The following is a 14791-nucleotide window of genomic DNA, read 5'->3' on the forward strand; positions in this document are numbered from 1 at the left end:
TTCTACCAGCCCCATGTAGCCATCCTGTGCCCTCGTAGTCACTCACTGCTGCTCCAGTACCCCGCTGGCAGCTTTCTGACCTCGGAGGTCAGGGCCGCATTGCATACATTTTTACGCATTTCAGCTAGTGCAGGAACAAAAATGTATGCGTTGCACCACTAACGCGTAAAAATGTATATGTTAATGTTCCTGCACTAGCGGGAATGCGTAAAAATGTACGCAATGCGGCCCTGACCTCCGAGGTCAGAAAGCTGCCAGCGGGGGACTGGAGCAGCAGTGAGTGACTACGAGGGCACAGGATGGCTACATGGGGCTGGTAGAAGCCTGAGGTAAGTGAAACTCATTTTTTTTTTTTTGCTTGGACCTTCCCTTTAAACAGTTTTCATTTGGCAATAACTGTATAAAAAGGGTGCCACGTTAATTTAAAACAATTATTTTCTTTGTAAAATAGTTCACGAAAATATTAAATGAATATATCCCTGGTTATCTTCAACTTTCATGCCCATGCCAAATTTATCGATTACAGTAATCCATAATTTAACTATGATCATTTCTAAACTTTACAATTGTATAATTCCATATGCTTTCTAAGAAAAAAAGTTTTACATTTCAGCTTTTTGCACCATAACTAGCAGCGTCCGCTATTTTCACCTATGTTACAAATCATCGTTTTTTTAACAAATTTATGTTTGCATCAACACCGAAATTATGCATGCTGCTGACTCAGGACAACAGGCAGAACCAAATAGGCGCATAGAGACAGTGCACGCAGACATATAGTTGCATGCACTCTTGCCGGTCACCTAGCAACCAGGTACACAAAGCAGGGTAACTTCTGGAGGGAGCGCGAGCGATAGCGCAAGCGGCAGCGCGAGGGGTATAGCGCGCGACAGGTACTTAGGAGAACTGGTTATAACCAGTTCTCCTCACAGAATCTGCGCAGTTAGGCAGCAGAGGGGAGAGGAGGTACACAGCATAGCAGCCGAGATTACCTCAGACATGGCATAGGGAATCCTGTGCGTCAGCCAGGCATTCCATCAGCTATCCAAGCGTAGAGAGGACTCTATGAACAAAGGGAGTGACATAGGCTACACCTGGGAGACCAAGTAGAGGCAGAGGAGCCAGATCCATATGTAAAGCAGAAAGTCAGAAACGGCAGATGAGTATGAGTGTTGCTACTGCTAAGTGCTACAGTCAGTATCCAGAGTAATAGTGAGGAAGACAAAAAGAGCAAGAATTCAGCGATTAATTGCCAGAAGAAAGTAACAGTTAATAATAGAATTAATGAATATATTCCTCTGATTATAGTGGCAAACCAGGATCTGCCTGTCTCATATAAACTAAAGGAAAGAGTAACCGTTTTGGGTGTTAACAGTTTAATTGTACACAATAGCATCTATGATGCCTGAGGAACTAAGACTGCGTCCAGTTTACATCCCAGTATATTTTAAACTATGTTGCCAGAGAAGTGTATTGCCTTCCTTGAACCCCCCCAATTGATGTGTCGCTCAAGCTGCAAACTGTTATTTTGTTTCTGGGACACTTTTTCCCGTCAAGCAGTCCCATACCCTCAATCCCCCATGTACTTTAGCCAGTCAGTAAAACTGATACACTTTCATGGATGCTCTGCTATAATGCAACCAAAAGAGAGAGAGAGAGAGAGAGAGAGAGAGAGAGAGAGAGAGAGAGAGAGAGAGGAGAAATTATGTATCTGTTTTTTTTACCTTGGAACCTGTTTCAAAGAAGGAAATACAGTAAACGGAGAATAGCAGATAAGGAAGAGAAGAAGTCAACTATTTGCTCCAAACCCAGTTATTATATTCACTTCTTTGTGGAACTTCATCCTAAGTGGAATCTGAGGAAAGAAAGCAGGAGCCCTGTTTACCTGGAAATTGATATAATTAATCTTTAGTTTACTTTATTTATTTATTCATTTATTTATTTTTATTTTGTATTTATTTTTGTTAGTTTTTTTTTTATTTGCATGCGACTAAGTTCTGGAGAGTTTCCAAAATAGGAATACAGCCACTGAAGAAAGATTTGGAGATAGTCCATAGCTTCAACAAGAGAAAGTTGGTTAGATAGCATAACGAGATATTAAAAAAAGGGTTTTGCTGAGCAGTATAGCATGAACTTGGTAGTAGAGATGCCCCAAACAATTTGCACGCAAACTTGTTTGCGCAAACAACGCGGGTTCACATTTGCGTCGAATCGCGAACTTTATGCGAGGTCGACCCGCCCCCTATACTACATCATTGGGCTAAACTTTGACCCTCTACATCACAGTCAGCAGACACATGGCAGCCAATCAGGCTGCACTCCCTCCTAGAGCCACCCCCCTTATATAAGGCAGCAGCGTCGGCCATTTTCTCACTCTGTGTGCTACTGTATTAGTGAGAGAAGGGAGAGACATTGGAGAGATAGGGAAAGCGATAGTTAGGAGGTCTGTTAGCTTGCTCCTTGCTAATATTTGTTGATGAAAAGCACCCCAAAACAGCTCTTTTGAGAGCTAATGTTCTTGTGATGTGTTTTTTTTTTTTGTGTGTGTGGCCCACTGACACAGCATATACAGACCTGTCTGTCGCAGCTACCCTTGCTAATTGCTATAATGTGCCAGGCCCAGCACAATCAGTGCCTAGTGTGACTGCTGCACATTGTATTTATAATACCAGTCACTGCATACCTTTCACTGCATCTGTGTGACAGCACACTGTTTTATATGCCAGTCCGTGCATACCTTTTCACTGCACCTGTGTGACCTCACACTGTTTTATATACCATTCACTGCATACCTTTCGCTGCACCTGTGTGACTGCACATTGTTAACCCAGAAGTCACTGCATAGCTTTCACTGCACCCGTGTGACTGCAAATTGTTATACCAGCAGTCACTGCAACCTTTTCACTGCACCTGTGTGACTGCACATTGTTATACCAGCAGTCACTGCATATCTTTTTACTGCACCTGTGTGACTGCTGCACATTGTATTATAATACAAGTCACTGCATACCTTTCCCTGCATCTGTGTGACTGCACACTGTTTTATATACCGGTCACTGCATACCTTTCACTGCACCTGTGTGACCGCACATTGTTTTATATACCAGTCACTACATACCTTTCACTGCATCTGTGTAACCACACAGCGTTTTATATACCAGTCAATACATACCTTTCACTGCATCTATGTGACCGCATGCTGTTTTATATACCAGTCACTGCATACCTTTCACTGCATCTGTGTGACTGCATGCTGTTTTATATACCAGCAGTCAGTGCATCCATTTTCACTGCACCTGTGTGACTGCACATTGTTATACCAGCAGTCACTGCAACCTTTTCACTGCACCCGTGTGACTGCACATTGTTATACCAGCAGTCACTGCAACCTTTTCACTGCACCTGTGTGACTGCACGTTGTTATACCAGCAGTCACTGCATACCTTTTCACTGCACCTGTGTGACTGCTGCACATTGTATTATAATACCAGTCACTGCATACCTTTCACTGCACCTGTGTGCCCGCATGCTGTTTTATATACCAGTCACTGCATACCTTTCACAGCACCTGTGTGACCACATGCTGTTTTATATACCAGTCACTGCATAACTTTCACTGCATCTGTATGGCCGCACATTGTTATACCAGCAGTCACTGCAACCTTTTCACTGCACCTGTGTGACTGCACATTGTTATACCAGCAGTCACTGCATACCTTTCACCAGGGCTGTGGAGTCGGTACAAAAATCTTCCGACTCCAACTCCGACTCCGACTCCTCAGTTTCTGAAACCACGACTCCGACTCCAACTCCGAGTACCCAAAATTGCTCAGACTCCGACTCCTCGACTCCGACTCCTTAGTCTAATACTTAACAGGGCTGTGGATTTTGTATAAAAATCATGCGACTCCGACTCCTGACTCCAACTCCTCAGTTTCTGAAACCACGACTCCGACTCCAACTCCGACTCCGGGTGCCCAAAATTGCCCCGACTCCGACTCCTCGACTCCGACTCCAACTCCAAAGCCCTGCCTTTCACTGCACCTGTGTGACTGCACATTGTTATACCAGCAGTCACTGCATACCTTTCACTGCACCTGTGTGACTGCACATTGTTATACAAGCAGTCACTGCAATCTTTTTACTGCACCTGTGTGACTGCACATTGTCATACCAGCAGTTAGCGCATCCATTTTCACTGCACCTGTATGACTACTGCACATTGTATTATAATACCAGTCACTGCATACCTTTCACTGCACCTGTGTGACTGCACATTGTTATGCCAGCAGTCACTGCAAACTTTTCACTGCACATGTATATAATACCAGTCACTGCATACCCGCATATGGGCTATATGGGCTTGAAAACCGCCATCACCTGCACTCTTGCCATGGTGCACACCAGTCCAGCACGGCCATCACTACACAAACAGCTGTTTGCAGTGCATTACACAGTGAGTTTGGTCTGTCAGTGTGAAGCAGTACACTAATTACACAACCTGATTGATGTATACACACGCATGATGTTTTAAAGCACTTTATGCCTCCAATTTAGCAATGCAATGTGATTTCTGCCCTTAAAACCCTGCTGTGCATCAAACCCGTAATTTTCCCTGGGACTTTTGGTGTGTATCCGACTCCCCCATGCCCCCCTCCAGGTGTTAGACCCCTTGAATCGTCGTTTCCATCACTTTTGTGGCCAGAATTAGTGTTTGTAGCTTTGAAAGTTTGCCTGCCCATTGAAGTCTGTTGCAGTTCGCATGGATTGCCGGTTCGCAAAATTTTGCAGAAGTTCGCATTTGAGGTTCGCAAACTGAAAATCGGAGGTTCAAGCCATCTCTACTTGGTAGCAAGGGACAGAAACTGTTTAGAACTGAAATTGCTCAGTAGACCAAGTCCTACCCAAGCTTCCAGCTGATAAATTATTAAGCTATGATATATGTGCAGTGAATAGTGGCTAATGTATATAGATGTAATGTAAAATATATTCATGGTACTTACTGGTGAGAGTTATCTAACTTGAACTTCCTTCCCCAGCTGACCCGGCCGGTGCACCGGCTGTGAAGAAAAGAAGATTGAGTTGATATATGTAATGTAAAGAAATATATATATATATATATATATATATATATATATACTGTGAATTACTTTCATTGGCTGGATACTTACCAGTTGACCATTTGTTCTGGTCAAGAATAAACTCTTGATATTTTCATTTACATCAGTGTCTGCTGGAATTCTCTCAGTTGGGTAGGAATAGGAGTCAAAACAGGTTGCACATCTTAGTCTAGGGCCAATTAAAGGGGAAACCAATTAACTTATCTGTATGTTGATTTTGTTTTATAAAATGTCATTCTTTTTTTATTAATATATACCGGTATATAAAAAACTACAAATAGCAGCAGCAATCAAATACATCCAAAAGAAACCTCTATTTGTGAGAAGAAAAGGAGGTAAAATTCATTTGGATGCTAAATTGTATGACTGAGCAATAAACCGTTAACCACTTCAGGACCACAGTGCTAAGGCCCCCTAAAGACCAGGCTGTGTTTTTTATTAATTGGCCACTGCAGCTTTAAGGCCAAGCAACACAGCAGGGCCATGCAACACAGCACACAAGTGATTCCCCCCCTCCTTTTCCCCCCACCAACAGAGCTCTCTGTTGAGGGGGTCTGATCACTCCACAGTTGTTTATTTTTTTTAATATAAATATTTATTGTATTTATTTTTGAATAAAAATGGCTTTTTTATTTTGATTCCCCTGCTCCCTCCCTCCCGGCCTCCCCCCGCCAGCCAATCAGGAGGTTCAGCTGTCATAGGCTTCAGCCTATGACAGCCGATCACTCCCCAGCCTCAGGAGGGGACAACCGTGTCACACGGCTGTCCCCAGTACAGCCCTGCAGCCGATCGCAGTGCTGTACATGTAAATAGACGGTGATTACGCCGTCTAACAGGAGATGCGATTACGCCCCCGAGCAGGAGATGCGCGTGCATCCTGCACGCGATCTCCTGCAAACTACAGCCCCAGGACTTGAAGCCAATTGGTGTTAGGCGGACCTTGGGCTGCCGCCGCGGCCACACCCATGGGCGTGGAGCGGTCTTAAGGTAGTTGAACTTGTGAAGTTCCGAATTTTAAAAAATGGCCTGTTGCTAGGGAGGTATAAACCTCTGGTCCTCAAGTGGCTAAATGGACTGACTGTGGGGAAGTAAAGGTGCCAAATTACTATACATTTGCTGTGGTACCAACAAGGAAAGCACTAAACACATAAAATGCAAAAAAGAGAGTAGAAAAGTGTTATGAAATGGACACCTGTCTCCAATACATTGATGATGATGAGAAATGTAACCTTAATCCACTTCATTAGACAGAAAGAAGAAAGAAGAATTTTACTAACAATTACACAAAACTATAAGGAAGGTTAATAAAAAGAGATGTTATAGTAATAATGGGAGATGTGAATGGCAAAATTGGAACTGACAATAAAGGACTAGAACATGTTATGGAAAGACATGCACAGGGGGAAAGGAAAACATTGAGAAATGTGCCAGCCATTATATGGTTATTGGAAGATCTTTGTTCATGCTTCAAATATGTCATAAAGACACATGGACAACAGAGGCGTAACTAGGCCCCACCGGGCCCCCCTGGGGCCCGCACAGGGCCATTTTGTGGGGGCTGGCAGCATGAGGGGAAAGCCGTGGCCACAGTCAGCGGGGAGAAGGGAAGTTTCCCCCCTCTCCATCACCTCGGGGCTCTCCCCTCTGCGCTCCCTCCAGCTTAAATGTGTGTCCATGGGCAGCGGCGGGCAGGAAACAGATACATACCTTCCATGCGCTCCAGCCGCATTCCTCTCGCTAGCCTCTGATGCGACTTTCTGTTTTACCGGAAGTCGTGTCAGAGGCTAGCGAGAGGAACGCAGGCGGGTGGAGCGCACGGAAGGTATGTATCTGTTTCCTGCCCGCCGCTGCTCACCTCTGCCCACAGACACACATTTAAGCTGGAGGGGAGAGCCCCGAGGTGAGGGAGAGGGGGGGAACTTCCCCTCTCCCCGCCGACGGTGGCCACGGCTTTCCCCTCATGCTGCCACCCCTCCAGCCCCCACAAAACCAGATCTGCAGGCCCTATTCTTACGCCAGTGACGGACAATAACACACAAAACCAAATTGATCACTTTGCAATAAGCAAGAAATCCAGAATATCTTTGAGAAATGTAAGAAATACAAGAGAAGCAGATATTGGTAGTGACCATTACCTTGTTTTAGCACAGCAGAGCAGTGCCCTCTCTGATCAAGCAAACATGGATGCACAGTTACCACACTAACACATGGTATACCTGAACATGGCATTATGCTAAGGTAGTAGATGGGAGCCAGACCCTACAGGATCATTCATCACATTGAAACACAGTGAACAACTAAGAAGGCTTAGAAGCAGGGGTGTCAAACAGTGGTGCTCATCCAATATTCGGGTGTCCAAACTACCCAGATAATCTGAACTTTTTACCCCTATCCGAACTTTGGATTGGAATCCGGATAGTTCTGGAAATCTGAATAGCACTATCCGAGGTAATTCGGATTTCTATTTCAATCAATTTGGATTTTAAAAAGGTTTTTTTTCGTGCATCCCTGGTGTCAAAGAACTTGCAAGATTGCACTGGAAAAGATTATTCCATCAGGCCAGCAGAGAAATCCCTGTCTTCAATTAACATTAAAAAACAGGATTAGTCGGAGCATAAACAAATGCACTTTAACCCCTTCCCCGTTGCTGGTGCGCAAATCTATGCCCCTTAAAACTTATCTTGCGCAATCAGGGTCTAGTTATGCTTACATGTTTATTTATCAAAAGTTGAAGAGAAATCGAGAGCCCAATATGGTGTAGTATGTCAAAATTGATTGGATAAATGAAACAGTGAGATGGTAATACTCACAAACACGGGTTACCACCTAGGTAACCACTCATTAGGCAGGTGAGGAGATTAGACCTGTCCTTACTCAGGATTAAGAAGTCGCTCTCTGTAGATAGGAAGAAAGGGGGTAGATCACCCCTCCGCCTGGGGTGGACTCAAATATATTGGTAGGTGAACAGAGGCGCCAGAAGGATAAAAGTACATAACATTTTTAAAAAATTGCTGGGAGGAAGTGGTGGACTCGCCTCCGTTAAAGCAGACACCAAGGACTGTAAATGTATAGATATACACATTTATTGAAAATACCCCAAAGATGCAACGCGTTTCGCGGGCACAGCCCACTTCTTCAGGCAATAAGCAGGGGATAAACAACAGCAATTCAGTTATAGCAAGCAGAGCACCTCTGTCTGTGAGGTGCTCTGCTTGCTATAACTGAATTGCTGTTGTTTATCCCCTGCTTATTACCTGAAGAAGTAGGCTGTGCCCGCGAAACGCGTTGCATCTTTGGGGTATTTTCAATAAATGTGTATATCTATACATTTACAGTCCTTGGTGTCTGCTTTAACGGAGGCGAGTCCACCACTTCCTCCCAGCAATTTTTTAAAAATTTTATGTACTTTTATCCTTCTGGCGCCTCTGTTCACCTACCAATATGTTTATTTATCACACTGCTTGCCGTGCTGCTCCCTTTCGTTTTATCCCCATCCTGCCAGTCTGTGATCGGTGAATAGGAACAGCTGTTCCCAAAGCCAATCACAGTGCCTATAATGAATTAAAGCCGGTGCCAGCAAGAAGCCAGCATTCATTCACAAGGGGAAATTAAAACACAGACACTTAAAGGGATACTGTAGGGGGGTCGGGGTAAAATGAGTTGAAATTACCCGGAGCTTTTAACGGTCTCCCGCAGACGTCCTGTGCATGCGCAGCCACTCACCGATGCTCTGGCCCCGCCTCCGGTTCACTTCTGGAATTTCAGACTTTAAAGTCTGAAAACCACTGCTCCTGCATTGCCATGTCCTCACTCCCGCTGATGTCACCAGGAGTGTACTGCGCAGACACAGACCATACTGGGCCTGCGCAGTACGTTCCTGGTGACATCAGCAGGAGCGAGGACACGGCAACGCAGGCGCAGTGTTTTTCAGACTTTAAAGTCTGAAATTCCAGAAGTGAACCGGAGGCGGGGCCGGAACATCGGTGAGTGGCTGTGTTGACACAGGATGTCTGCGGGGGACCAGTAGAAGCCCTGGGTAAGTTCAACTCATTTTCCCCCGACCCCCCTACAGTATTCCTTTAACACTTCCTGTGTACTGTTCACATTACACAGGTAGTGTGGCGACATCTTGTGGCCAAAAAGTAAAACTACACCCACATATACTGTTATAACTGAAAATAAATACATTTTTATTTGTTTTTCCCCTTTTTCACTTCTACCCCATGGTTACCAAAATAAAACACATGTAAAAAAAAATACATAAGAAAAAAATACACAAATAGTTAACTTAGGGACTTTAAAATATGTATGTAATGAGGGTATATTACTGTTATATTATAAATAAAGGCTTGTAATTATTTATATACCGGTAGTATAAAAAAACTAGAGGTGAGAAGAATCCACTATTTTTTCAAATCCAAATGTGAATCCAAATCAAAAAAGGTTCTTAAACATCTTGAAATGTTCTAATCTCAAATCTCACAAATCCTGTAAAAAAGAATTGTGTGATCCATGGTATATCCCCCAGTACAGGTAGCCAAGCATAGGTGCCTCCAGTATAGGTAGCTAGGTAAAGGTGCCCCCAGTATAGCTAGCCAAGTATAGTTGCCCAATGCCCACCATATAAATAGCTAGGTAAAGGTTCCCTCAGTAGAGATATCTAGGCACAGGTGCCTTGATTATAGCCAGCTAGGTATAGGTGCCTTCAGTATTGGTAGCTAGGTAAAGGTGCCTTTAGTATAGGTAGTTAGGTAAAAGTTCCCCCAGTATAGCTAGCCAAGTATAGTTGCCCCCCCCCCCCCCATATAAATAGCTAGGTAAAGGTGCCCCCAGTATAGGTAGGTGCTTTAAGTATAGATAGCTAGGTATACATGCCTTCAGTATAGGCAGCTAGGTATCGTTGCCTTCAGTATAGGTAGCTAGGTATAGGTGCCTTCAGTATAGGTAGTTAGGTAAAGGTACCTTCAGAATAGGTAGCTAGGTATTGGTGCCTTCAGTATAGTTAGCTAGGTAAAGGTGCCCCAAGTATAGGTAGCTAATAGCAATAGCCCCCATCCTCCTCTCCCCCCCTCCCCATCTCGCATCCTACACTCCCTCCCCTCCTAGCCTCCCCCCCCCCCCCGTACAAGCAGCGGCTTACCTTATCCACGCATTCCAGCATGGAGTGCAGACCTCTCTCTTCTTTTGGTCCAGTCACTAGGAGAACAGGGGAGGAAGAGAGAGGTCTGCAGCTCTGCGTTCCACACTGGAATTGGTGAATAGATGAGTCGCTGTCTGTGCAGAAGGGCAAGCAGAGGAGGCATGGGGGTAGCGGAGAAGGAAGGGGCGAGCGGAGGGGGTCAGGGGGAGCGGAAGATGCACAGGGACAAAGCGTTAGTATTTGTCAGATTCGATTGGTGGTAAATGGCGTTGAGAATCGAATCCACAAATCTTGGATCTCTTACAAAACGTACACCTTTATTTCCAAATAAAATAGTATCGTCATACATTGTACTAGCGAGCGATACAATTTAAATGTTGTGTTAACTAGGTCAAATGGGCAAATAAAACATATGATTTTTATCTATCAGAGCACATTTTATTTTAAAACTATAATGTCTGAAAACTGAGAAATTATGATTTTCTTCATTTTCTTTCTTTTTATTCCCTTTAAAATGCATATAAAGCAAAATATTCTAAGCAAAAAAAAAGTACCTCCCAAAGAAAGCCCAATTTATTGCAGGAAAAACAATATATGGATTCTTTCAGTGTGATAAGTAACAATAAAGTTATTGGTGAATTAATTGGAAGAGCGTGATGTGAAAATTGCTCTGGTTTTTAAGGGGGGAAAAAAACCTGCAGTTGGGAAGTGGTTAAGTCATAGTGGTACCCACTCTAGTGACCTACCTTAGGATGTGCATTTCAGTGAATAAAAATGCCAGATACTCACATGGAGGTTGCTTACAACTCCACAAAGTATTGTAGGAGACCAGCACTGCATTTGCCTGCCATAGACTCCAAACAGCAAAAAACACAAACTAAGGGCCCTTTTCCACTAGCAGTCGCTAGCGTTCACGCTGAACGCTAGCGATTGCTGAATCGCAATTCCGGCGATTTCCCGACGTTTGCAGCCGCGATTTTGCTATGCTATGCACTGCATAGCAAAATCGCAGCAAATATCGCTCCGCCGCGCTTTCGCGTCCCTGTCAAAAACGAATCGCGGTAGTGGAAATGACCTACCGCGATTCCTATGTTAAAAAGCAAACCGTAGCGATTGTAAAATCGCTAGCGGTTTGCGACTTTACGATTCGGCCAGCGCAAATGCGCTAGAGGAACAGGGCCCTTAGTGATTATTTGGACATGCTTATAAAGCCATGCTGAGGGAAACTTTCAGATAGACACTTCGGGAAAATGTAAAAAAGATTAAGATACTATTTGCATCATTTAATTGTTGGTGACTGAGCAAAAACTATATATGTGAAAATATCCTGTGGCTGCATGCATACTGGCCCTAGCTGAAAATCCAAGTCCCTTTGATTTTTATTGAGAACTATCATGTAATGACAACATAGGGTCCCCTAAAGGGACAAGCTATTTCCCACTAAATGATAAGAAAAAAGTCACAGTGGTTGTACAGCATGGTTGGTGGTGGATAGTGGATCTTGTATTTTTAAGGCTGGATATCATGCGGGGGAAGAACTAATATTTTGGAGTGTGCAATTGAACACAATTGAATATATGTGCAATCATTTCTCTGCATTGGTAGTATACAGGCAGCATGGTGGCGTAGTGGTAAGTACTCTTGCCTTGCAGTGCCAGTTTAATTCCCAGCCAGGGCACTATCTTCATGAAGTTTGTATGTTCTCCCTGTGTCTGCACGGGTTTTCTCTGGGCACTCTGATTTCTTCTCACATCCTAAAACATAGAGATAAGTTAATTGTCTTCGCCCTAAATTGGCCATAGACTATGATACATACACTACACAGTACATACATAGACATATGACTATGTTAGGAATTAGATTGTGAGCCTCTCTGAGGGACAGTTGAGTGACATGACAATATACTCTATACAGTGCTGCAGAAGATGGTGGCACTATATTATAAATACTAAATAATAATAATACCCTTCAAATTATGATTATGCCAGGGCAAGGTGATGTCAGTGATTTCACTGTTCATCATAGCTTGCGCCTGCTATTGTGGGGGACCCAGGCCATCGGCTGCGAGCGGAGATGCAGAGTGGGACATGTTGGCTGCAAGGGGCTGGAGGAAGCCCCGGTAAGTATATCTGAGGGCAGCATTTTCTGCCTAATGACTCCTTTAACATACTCTGCTAAAATCTTCTTAACATACCCTGCCAATTTGGTGATTCTAATTTTTAAAACGCAAATATGGGGTACACACAAATGGGCAAATGTATGTTGTGCACCCTCCCCCCCCCCCCCCCCCCCCCCCGCTGAACAATAAGGTATGCGTTGTTTTATGTATCAATGCAGTTTCTGTTCTGTTTTGCAAGATTACTGCTTGTGTTATCATATTATTGGTATACTGTATTTTTAGCTGTATACCGTGTGGTATCCCCTTTGTGGGATATATTCTGTATTGTTTTATTTAATTGATTCTCGTTTATGTACATTAAACAGTTTTAAGCTTAATAAAATGAATAAAAAAAAATCAGGAAAAGCGGGGTACGGGATATCATAAACCTTTCCTATAGCCTGTCTCACCCATAAAGAATATAATCATAGCAGAAAGAGGGATACAGGGAGCGCTAAGCTGGTTACAAATTTAGTACAAATTTATTGAAAAAAGCTGCATACAGTAACACACATACACAAACCCCCCTTTAAAAACAAGCAAAAAACCTGGCCATAAGCCTGATATAACAAAAAGCCCACCAGCCCCCTCAGGAGTGCACTCCTATAGACAAAAAAAGGACTAACATGTCAAAAAAATCATGATCTTTGGGCCCAATTGCTCCATAGCCAGGTTATAGGCAATTCCAAGAAGTGGCACAAAGCTCCTGCATGTATAAGATGTAAGTCCACCCGTGTGCTGTATATTAAATGCACGCCTCTGTGTATCAATGCACATACACCCTCATTACAGACACATATATTTCGTGTCTAACCTCTACTCCTAATGCACATGGCCCCTTAGGAGACTCATGTGACCCAGTGTTCCGGCCCGCAAGGAGATTCAAGTCGCTCTATCCCTGCGGCGTGTGTACAGTGACGGGGCCGGTCAATCTGATCATGATGGAGCGAGTCAACCTAATGTGCAGAGCGGGAGGAGGAAGAGAGGCAGAGGCACGGGGAAAACTAGCGCGGCGTGCGTTTCCGGGTAAAGCCAACCCACGTGACGCGTTTCGTCACTAATCACATGACTTCATCAGACGTGACGTCAGCGGCGTGGTTGCAGCCTTATATAGCAATAGCAACCACGCCGCCTACTTGATTAAGTGCCAGGAGTATTAGAAGTAAAAAGTCACCAATGCGCTTCATTCTTTCAAAAAAGAGTATAATCCAGACAGAGAATAAAAAAATCCCCTTATACCTCATAATTGGCTTTATACCATATTTTGTTATAATTTTGTAGTGTATGCATATGGGTTGCATGTGATGAAAATCCACCACTGTCTTTGTAACAGTGGGTGGTGAAATAGGTGAAGAGGTATTAAATGCTGGTATAGCACTGAGGTTTTTTATATCATTATATACTCATTATATACTCCGGATCCATACTTGCCACACACCAGGGTCTGGGTAGTAGGTTACTTTGAAACCCATAGCAACCTGTTATGTTATGGTAAATGGGTAGATGAATATATACTCCCTGCTAAATGAGTTTGTCACATACTGCAGAGGGTAAGTGGTGGCTGCACTGGAGTACTCCTCAGTCGAGATTACACAGGATAATGGTGAGGAATCATTAATTACAATAAAGTGTTTATTGTTAATTAAGAATATTAAAATACCTTGAACTGTTTTGTTCTCAAGCTGCTATTTCATGTTTACTGTCTTTCTGTTGTATAAAATTTCCCTCTTCCTTAAAGTGAACCTCCGGACTAAAAATCTACTCAGCAGAACTGAAAAGGTTTGGTGTTTCTTTAACAGTTTCACAGCATCAGAACTTTGTTTTTCTTACCAAAGTATCATTTTTAGCTGCATTTTTACCTAAGCTCTACCCATGCCCGGGCTTTTTTCCCCTGATGCTGTGCAGAGCATGATGGGATTTCCTATGTTGTTGTTCATGTTGCCTAGCAACTGGGAGAGGTGCTCAGGACACAGGACAGTTGGAACTGTGTCTCATGCTCCCTGTCACCTCCTTTCAACCAAAAAGATGTCTGCCATCATGAAATCAAACATTTGCCTGTTCTTTTAAAAAGTGTGGGTAAGAGATTAAATTTACCTATCTATTTTAATTAACATAACTAATGTAACTTAATGACAGTATGTTTGTTTAGGCTGGAGTTCCTCTTTAAAGTCCACCTTCCTTAAGAGCCTGAAATATGAAAGGAGGTGACTGATAGATCATCTATGATCTCAAGTTGCATCGGTTTACCTGCTTATCCCATTTTCCACCTCTGCCTTTCAGTTATATTCTGTAGTTTATATGATAATTACTTAATTAATTATAAAATCACTTACATATTTACTGTTCTTTCCTTTTCTGGTCATGTTATGTAAT

The 14791-nt window shown here is 43.3% G+C and overlaps 1 long non-coding RNA gene across 3 annotated transcripts in view; it reads right to left on the minus strand.

Annotated features, from left to right (window-relative positions):
- Positions 1-14361, minus strand: part of LOC137536043 (uncharacterized) — a 91530-nt gene extending 77169 nt beyond the window's left edge. Inside the window, exons 1-4 of one of the 3 annotated variants that reach the window (XR_011024505.1) lie at positions 14278-14361; positions 11906-12014; positions 5172-5289; positions 5004-5060 (exon numbers count right to left, since the gene is read on the minus strand). This is a non-coding gene — a long non-coding RNA (uncharacterized lncRNA). Of the gene's footprint in view, positions 1-5003; positions 5061-5171; positions 5290-11905; positions 12015-14078; positions 14204-14248 lie in introns of those variants that run through there. The other 2 variants (XR_011024504.1, XR_011024506.1) reach the window with 2 other exon arrangements.
- Between the last annotated feature and the right edge of the window lie 430 nt (positions 14362-14791).

The sequence above is a fragment of the Hyperolius riggenbachi genome, chromosome 10 (assembly GCF_040937935.1).
Source record: "Hyperolius riggenbachi isolate aHypRig1 chromosome 10, aHypRig1.pri, whole genome shotgun sequence".
Taxonomy (NCBI): Eukaryota; Metazoa; Chordata; class Amphibia; order Anura; family Hyperoliidae; genus Hyperolius; species Hyperolius riggenbachi.